Below are 9,176 nucleotides of genomic sequence, written 5' to 3' on the forward strand. Positions count from 1 at the left end.
GAAATTAATGTGCTACTCTGGTTTATTTTGTAACGGTAAACTCATTAAATTATAATCGCAGATTTTATTCTAAACAAATTTGTTGAAAAAAGTGTTAACAATAGAAAAGGAACCATATTTAATTAAAATAAAACATACCTATTATATAAAACTTCATGTTGCATTTTATTTAAATTGAACACTTTATTGCTTTCTTTAGATGCTGAAAAGTCAAAAGGTTGTATCATTTGCGGAACCACATTAATTTGATCGCGTTTTTAAAAACCACAAAATAAAAGTTTTTAAGATATTTTAACCATAGTCATAATAACAACTTTGTATTGCTTTTTGCAATCAATCATTTTTTTTTTCTTTTTTTTTGACTTCTTAGGTCAATTACAATATCTTTAGTTATAATATGGTTCCTATGTCCTTCTTTATCCATATGAGAACGTAATGAAAATTTTAATTAGATTAACGCTGCGCTCACCTGCGGAAAAAAGGAGGATATTAGGAACTCTAAACTATTATGGGTAAAAATTTACTACTTCATTTTTTGTCATCGTGTGATTCTTTTTAAAGATTGAAAACTTTATTACCATGAATCACATCCAAAAATGGAACAACTAACACCGGGAAAAAACCAAGGGTGAACAATCTTTTTTTAAATATTCTTCATAACTATATCTTAACATTAAGAAGAACATTTAAAAGATTATTTAGTTTAAAAAAAGGTTTTTTGTTTAAAAAAGAGAACAATAATTGATACTCACGTTTTTATAACTTACAACTACCACACTATTTGTGGGTTCAAATAAACAACAAGCAAATTGTAGCTAGGTCTTAAAAACCCAGGCGTGGTTGCAAAAAAAACACATTACTCGTCTAATTCCTCCTTTTTTTTTAAACTTATAATCACTCCCTATCTATCTTTTCTCCTCCAAAGTTGATAAAAATTTTAAAAATTACATTAATTAATTACATTTATTCGTATAACTTAAATTGGTTTTTACAATTATTACATAATGTTGCTTCTATTTTTATAAAACATCTATTTTTTACATAGGTAATCTATTTTTTACGTAGTAAATAATTAGCTAAATAAAAAATGCTTTAGGTTAATAAAATTAAAATTTAATTATAATTTAATTTTATTGAGTGCTATGTTATTTAATGCTAATATTTATTCAATTATAAAATCTTGTGCTTTTTTGCTTTTTTGTATAACACATATTTTTAAATTTTAACTTAATTTTCTGCGATGTTTTTATTTCCATATTAAACATACTTAAAAACATGCAGTATATATTTACTCGCTCACCTTTTTGATTAAATCAAAAACAAAAGGCAAATCTTTTTGATTTTTTTCTAACGATCTATATACTTTGTTCATTAAAACAGAAAAATTATAGATAGTCGGATTTAATTGCACTGTTCTCTCAATAAAGAAGCGTTCATTGAGCCGTGACAATAGATTATATAAAATTTAAAGTAATGTAAAGACGGTTACTTTATTATAAACTGTTCAGCGTTTGTTTGGGAATAGTTTTGTAATAATCTTTTATTACATTTATTGGACAACTTTTTTTTATTGAAAACGCAGAAATAAATACAGAAATAAAATGGTTTTTATAGGTGTTTAGTTATCGGCATGAATATTTTATTAAGTCAATTATAATTAACATCGACACCGCATGTAACAATTATTAAAACATGTCTAAAGGAGAGTTATACTTGCCAGAGATTTTATTATCAAAACAATATCCACAAGTTTTCAGATTGACGAGACCGTATCGAGTAAAAGGTTCACAGTTTTTTAAAGAAGGTCAATATATTTCTGTAATTGACCAAAAAAAGGTAGATCTTGTCGTAGGAATTGATAGCGAAGGTCGAGAGTTTAAAGTTCGTAAAGATCGCTCGGCATATGTTCAAGCTCTCGAAGAAGAATTCATGGTGTATAATCTCATTGATATAGTTGAGAAAATGAAAACTATAAAAACGATAGAGTTGAAAAAAGAGCTAAAGCTTGAAAAAAACAACTTTGAGTACGGCGAACTTTTTACACCTGAAAAAGTGTCTAAAAATTTTCGTGGTAAAATGAAAAACATTGAATTACGTCGGATAAAAGATGGTAAAACTTATCGGTTTCCGTTAGACATTACTGGTTTGTTCAAAATACGAACAGAAAAAGCGATTTCGGCATTACCTCATCTGTTGTCAATTCGAACGTTACCCCTTAATGTTCAGTTTCAAAACACTCCAACTTCTTCTAATTTTCCTTCAGGCAATGTTACACTACAAACACAATTTTCTTTAAACGTTGTACGCGTGTTAACAGTGACTGAAGGAGCATATGTTTATGAAACTTTTTCTGCTGATGCAGATATATTTGTAGAGAAGTGTGGTTTGAAACTGCCAAATACAATTTTGCAAATAAACCCTCGTGGCTTGTTAGCGTGTTCTGAAGACTTTCAAATAATCAAAAAAGTTTATAAAAAAAAAATGAAAGAAATCGATTCAAAGTTGGTTGAAGATATTTATGCATTAGGTTACTATGGCAGCGCCACTATAGAAAAATCTCCTCTTGAAGATAGTCATTTTTTTCAAGCTTCTACTTTTACAAGAGGCAATACAAGAGAATCCAATAAATCAAATTCATTAAAAGATACATCATCTATTACATCATCAGAAATTGAATATGACGGCCGACCTTTGCCATTTCCTAGACACTCAAAAAACCTTGTAAAAAAAGTTAATCGTGCAGATAGCGAGGAACGTACAAGCAATAAAGAAGTAGCTTTTGTTGCTCAATCGATGGAAGAAAAACTAAACCAAAAAAACCTTTTTATAAAACAAGAACTCTTAAATGAAGATTCTTACATCACTAATTCTTGTTCAGATTATTCGTTAGCATCTAATACTAGTGATTCTTCAAAAAGATCAATGGGAAAATACTTTAGCAGAGCTGGATCTGCGGACCACTTATCAGAGGTAGTTTATCATGTGCCAAACGAAATAAAATACAGTCGCTGTTCGAGCGTGATAACGGTAAACAGTAGTGATTCGGGTGTAGGACTGTTTTACAGCGGCGATTCATCTCAAACTTACTACCGTTCAAAATTACAAGAAGTCTCTTATAATATTATCGACGAAGGGTGCAATTTGCCTGATTCTGAAGCTACATATGAAAACAGTCACAAAATTGTTCGACCAAAAAAAAATATAAAAGTTTCGCAACATCCTGATTACGATGAAGTCGAACATACAGATGAACAAGTTGAACTTTCAAAAAACTCAAAAAATACTGCTCCTAAGAATAACGATACTAAATTTGAAGACTTAAGCCAAATGACGCAGTATGACGTTTCAAATGTTTTAGTTCGGTTAAACCTAAAGAGGTTTGTGAGCAGATTTCAGCGTGAACTTGTAAATGGGAGACTATTACTTGAACTTGACGAAAAAATATTAGTCGAAGACTTAGAGTTTACACATTTTGAAGCTCGTAAACTTTATAGCTTTATTCATGGGTGGAGGCCGTTAATTGCAAATGAAAAATGTAGTGAACCTATTAAAAGTAATCCTTCTGAATGGTCTGTGTCTGATGTTGTCAGTAGTCTACAAAAAATAAACCTTAAAAACTTTGCATTGTTCTGCAACGAAAATAGTGTAGACGGGTCTTTACTCTGTGATATATTACAGCAAGAAAAACTGATTGATTCAATTAAAACAGAACATTGTGTTCCTTTTAGCGGGCTAGAACTGTCCAGACTAAAAGCGTTTATTTTGAAAAATTGGAGACCCGACGACACTGTAAACAGAACAGACTTTTGGGGAAAACAAAATAAGAAAACCGCAATGTGGGGCTCGTTTAACGCGCACTAAATTCTTAAGATATTTAATTTTGACTTAGATTGTAAATAATAAAAATTGAAAAAATAAATAAATTGCAAACAGCACGTTTAAAAAATTATTTTAATTGTATAATAAAATATCATTAAAATAAATATTTGATGCTAACTTTTTATTTGTGTTTTTGCATTGATATATTCTGTTAGGAGAGATTACCCCAATAATGACATGGGATTACACCAATAACGAAGCCGAATTACTTCAATAATGACACCGGATTGTTGTTAACGTTTTGAGTTTCCGGAACAGGCGAATTATGAAAAGTATTGATTTTATCTTTTTTATTATTGTTATTATTAACGTGATATAAATCGAACCTATGGTGGAGTCCATATTTACTGAACGTATGCAAATTTGTGTTCAAATAAATTATGTTTCTCAATGCGTCACAATGCAATTTGCTTTTTTCTAAATATTTCACTTCATAGTCTATAGAACAAAAAATTCCAAAATACGTATTTTAGATGTATTAGTTTTTTTTCTCTTTGCTTACTGACGTAAGGTTTTTATTCAAGAAATTATAATTAACTTTAAGACAAAAACAATCTTTCAAGATCAAAATTTTAAGATTAAATTTTTAGCAACATAATTTATATAATAATGTCTCCAAATTATTTTGAAGTTTTTTGTTCACTTTTAACTAAAAAGTTTTCAGACAGATTTTAAACTTAATTGAAAAACCTGATGTCGTTTAAAAGTTACCCCAAAAAAAGTTTCCATAATTTTTAAACAAAATGATAAAGCCTAACAAGACCATATAGTAGGCCTTATTAAAGGGATCCCAAAGTGCCGAGACAAGTTGTGTTTATTTTAAAGAGAATAATAAAAATAAAATGTTTGGGCAGAATTTTTTTAAGTAAGACAAAATAATAAATGTATACCAACAAAAACAAACTTTGTTGTTTTACTCGAAGCTCGCCGTCTCCACAGTAGCAAGCCTCTCGAAGTCTTTAAAATATACGCCGCAATCTACAGACTTTATAATTTATTCGAGCGCGTTTAATTCCAAAGAGTTTTAGTAAATGACGTCATTGAAGGATTTTTTTTTTGAATCAATGTTTTCTGTTATTGTTTTATTTGTTTTTTATCAATCGTATGACTTTCCTATAAATTTTATAGGTAGCTAAAGATATTTTTTTATAGAGCGCGAGAACCAAATAAAGTTAGGATTTTTATATTACACTCTTAAATAAAATAAATTTTATAAAAAAGTTGTTGATCACCTTGTTTTATATTCTGAATCTTTTTTTTCTTTTTATGTAAATAATATGAACTTTTTTAGTTTATCTAAGCTGTTTTTGCTATGATGTTTTTGTTCTCCTATCGAAATGACATTTTAAAAAATTTTAAATTTTTAATTAATAAATAATTTTGCTAAACGACATCATTTATTAGAGATAATAGCCGAATTCTTTGATTTATGGTTAGAAAATATTATTAAGTATGTCAATTTAGGGGTCATCCATAAATGATGTCAGAAAATATAGGGGGGAGGGGGGAGGGAGTGCTGGAAAGTTTGACACTAATTGACTATGGGGAGGGGGTGTTGAGGCCAAAATGATGTAAATTTAAATTATTTTTTTAGTTTTAATGAGCAGATTTTAACGGTATTTACATCTACTAAATGGTATAGAAATGATGTTTTGTTTGTGGGGAAATTAATATTAAATGCGGGGAATTTTAATATTAAATGCGGGGAATTTATATTAAATGCGGGGAATGTTTTAATTAAATTATTTATAATATAATATTTTAAATAATATAATAAGTTTCCCAGGGACATTAAATAAATAACAATTACTAACGTAAAATAAAAATTACTATCGTTTTAATAATATAATAATCACCATTTGACTGCAAATCAAATTATGTTAGAAATATCAACTTTTTGTATAAAAATTCACAATCGTTATTCGCTCCCTAGCGGATTATAAAATGTGATTCAAAGTAAACTCATAAAAGTAAACTCATAAACTTATCATTTTTTGAAATTAAATTGTCGTTATTTCAAATACAAACTCTAATTGCTCTCTAGTTGATTGTAAAACATGATGCAATGCAAACACATAAAGTCTATTGAAAATTCGCTAATTTCTCCCTAGCGCACAGTGGGCCAGAATGCACTTTTACTGGACAAAATTCATAACTAATTTAATATTAGAGCTATATTCACTAAAATTAGTATGAGTACTAATATGATGTCTGCGCTTTTTATGAAGGTAATATTTTTTTATTTCGTTGCTATGGATACGTTTATTTTGCTTAGCAACAACCTACTTTTGTTATCTGCAGATATTTTATAAGTGCTATATTCACTAAATTTGGCATGAGTACCAATATGAGATCACACTTCTTACAAAAGTGATAATTTTTTAAATTTAGTTGTTATGGATACTTATATTGCTTAGTTACCGGATACTTTCCTTAGTTACAAAGTGGTAAATTGATATTTTATTATCTTATCGGATTTTTGACCCACCTATATTGAATAAAAATTGAGTATTTAGGTAAATAATGTTTTAGGAATAATAAAAGCAAAAAATAGTGCAAGAAAACGTTATCAATTTTAAATTACATCAAAAAATTATAAAACAATAATATCGTTTAAAGATTGTTTAAGTAATTGTAAAACATCTGAAGGAAATGCTTTATGATTTGTTTGGTGTGATGTTGATTTACGCAATGATAAAATAACAGGATCACTGGAAACTAGGAGTCTATTGATAAGATCAGTATTTGTTGCTTTTCTGGATGTTTTTCGGCTGAAATTTTCGCGATAAGATTTAAAGTCTTTATTTCTAGCCTCTTGAGCTTCCTCTGACATAAGTCCGATGGGTAATGTAAGGCTTTTAATTATGTCATGTCCATGTATCAATACTTTGTGAACTGATTGAGCCATGTAATACCATGGATAAAGGGACACATATAGTCTAAAAGTGTCAAAACAATAATCCTTGAACTTTAAGCAGTCTATTTTATATCCTAAAGAGAGCGTTACCAAGATAATGTAAAATCTGAATATAAGGTTTTGGTCAATACCCAGAATTTCAGCTGTTTGTTCATATGCTGCAAAAGCACGCCTTGAGGTATTGCCATCATTACTTGTTCCAGAACCACTACTTTTAGGGAAATCAACAACAAGTCCCATTTTGTTCATAAAATAAAGTCTGAATCTTTTGTTTAGCTACAGATGCCTTTTCTTTGTGTTCTTTAGATCTTGCTTGCCACTTTCTTGTTTCTTTTTTATATGCAATGTGCAATAACATCTCAAAAAATCGAATCCATGCATGAAGACTGGAAAGACCATATTTGAACTCTCTGTTAGTATAATCTATATTAAGGATATCAAGACTATTCATATTTTTTGGAGAGACACCACACACTGAACAGCATTGGTATGAGTTATTTTTTTCAGATAATATTGTTTGAACCTTCCCATCAATCATTGTAAGTTCAATAATACAATTCACTTCATTAGAAGATCCGCAAACCTCTAATAAAATCATACCCAAGCTTTCTATCTCACTTTTAATGTACTGATCTTCTTCAATCACAGATTCCTTGGATTCCATTTTGTATGCAAATCTTATGGGTCTACAATAGGCTGTGGAGGACGACTTTTGATTTCTCCAAATAGGCACCTTTTCGTTGCTGTTGTTAAATCCAGTCAAATCCAATGGGACAAGACAAGTAATAAATAATGATTCTTCACGCTTTAAATCTCTGTTAATGTCGGGTTCTGATAAAACTTGTTTATAAATGCTTTGGCCAGTAGCACCATCAAAACCAGCCTTACACGTTAGTGTCATTGTTTTTATTGCTTTGTCGTTCAATATCAAGTGCCTTAGCACAGGTTCCTGAACTGCACAGATTCTTTGCAAAGTATGAGTCATTAAATCTTTTAAAGGAACTGAAGCTGAATAGTCCTCCACTGTTATGTTTGCAGGATAACATTTCAATTTTGCATCTCTGACATCATTGTAAGCGGGGTAGATGTTATATTCTTTCTCCAAGGCTCCGCTTCTAATCAATTGATAGGAAGCTTTTGTCAGACTTGCATCAATTATTAAAGCCAGTGCTTCGTCTGCTGAATATTTAGTTGCTTTATCTGTATTTGATATATTTAAAACATTCTTGGCAGCAATAACAACGGATTCATCTCTAAATTTTTTATTAGCAGCAAAAAATAATTCATTAGATGAATGAGATTCAATTAAACAAGATACACGCCGTTTTTTAGTTTTATTAGAACTATTATCAAATGCAACTGGTTTTCGACCACGTCTACTTGCAGTTGGTTCATTGTCTTTTTTTCTGACAATTAAATATTCATTAAGCCAGTTCACAAACTTCTTTTCAAAATTTTTCACAGTATAGTTTGCAGATTTCCACTTTTTTTATACAAGTAAACAAATCGTTGAACAGCATGTCTAAAATCAACGTCTTTAAAATCAGCAAATTTTGGCTGAATAAATTTTAATATATCTTCAGTAATATTTTGTTTTGAAATACTAAGATTGTTTTTTTGGAGAAAATTATGCATGTCTAAGTTTAACAAAACCATATCTAAATAATTATTGTAACAAGTATTTTGTATTTAAAAGTAAAATGTTATAATATATATGCTGCCTGGACTACTAATACTTGTTAGTAATCAAGTTACTACAAGTGTTAGTAAATAAAATTAAAAGTAATTAAATTACTGTCAGTGTTAGTAATTAAATTACTAACAACTACCGAAAATATGTTGTTGCTATGTTATGCAAAGTAAGGTATCCATAGTAACCAAAAAAAGTTAACCTCATAAGAATTCTGAATCTCATTTTAATACATACCCCCAATATTGTGTATTTAGCGCAAGTAAAATACTGTTAAAACAACGTTAATGTAAAAATGAGTTGTTGCTATGCAAAATTTAGTACCATAGCAACCAAGTTAAAACATAAATAAAATCTGAACGGGGATTTAAGGGGACGAGCAATCAATTAAAACTCGATTGAAGCATCATATAGCTCAAATAAATATAAGACAACACATGGCAAATTGTGGTAATTATTAGTTATTGTGCGGCAAAAAATAAGTTTCTTAAGAAATTTTTTTTTTTAATCTGTGATTTTCAAAGTATAACTGAGATAACATGCTATGACAAATTTATTTCACACATTGGTTTTTCTTATCTCTGAATACTTTAGAATAACATGTACTAATTTTTTGTTTCAAAAACGTAGATGTAATTGAAATATAACACAACGTTGATGTCACCGTTAATTACTTATTTATAATTTTTA

This window comes from Hydra vulgaris, chromosome 03, assembly GCF_038396675.1.
Source record: "Hydra vulgaris chromosome 03, alternate assembly HydraT2T_AEP".
NCBI classification, from domain to species: Eukaryota; Metazoa; Cnidaria; class Hydrozoa; order Anthoathecata; family Hydridae; genus Hydra; species Hydra vulgaris.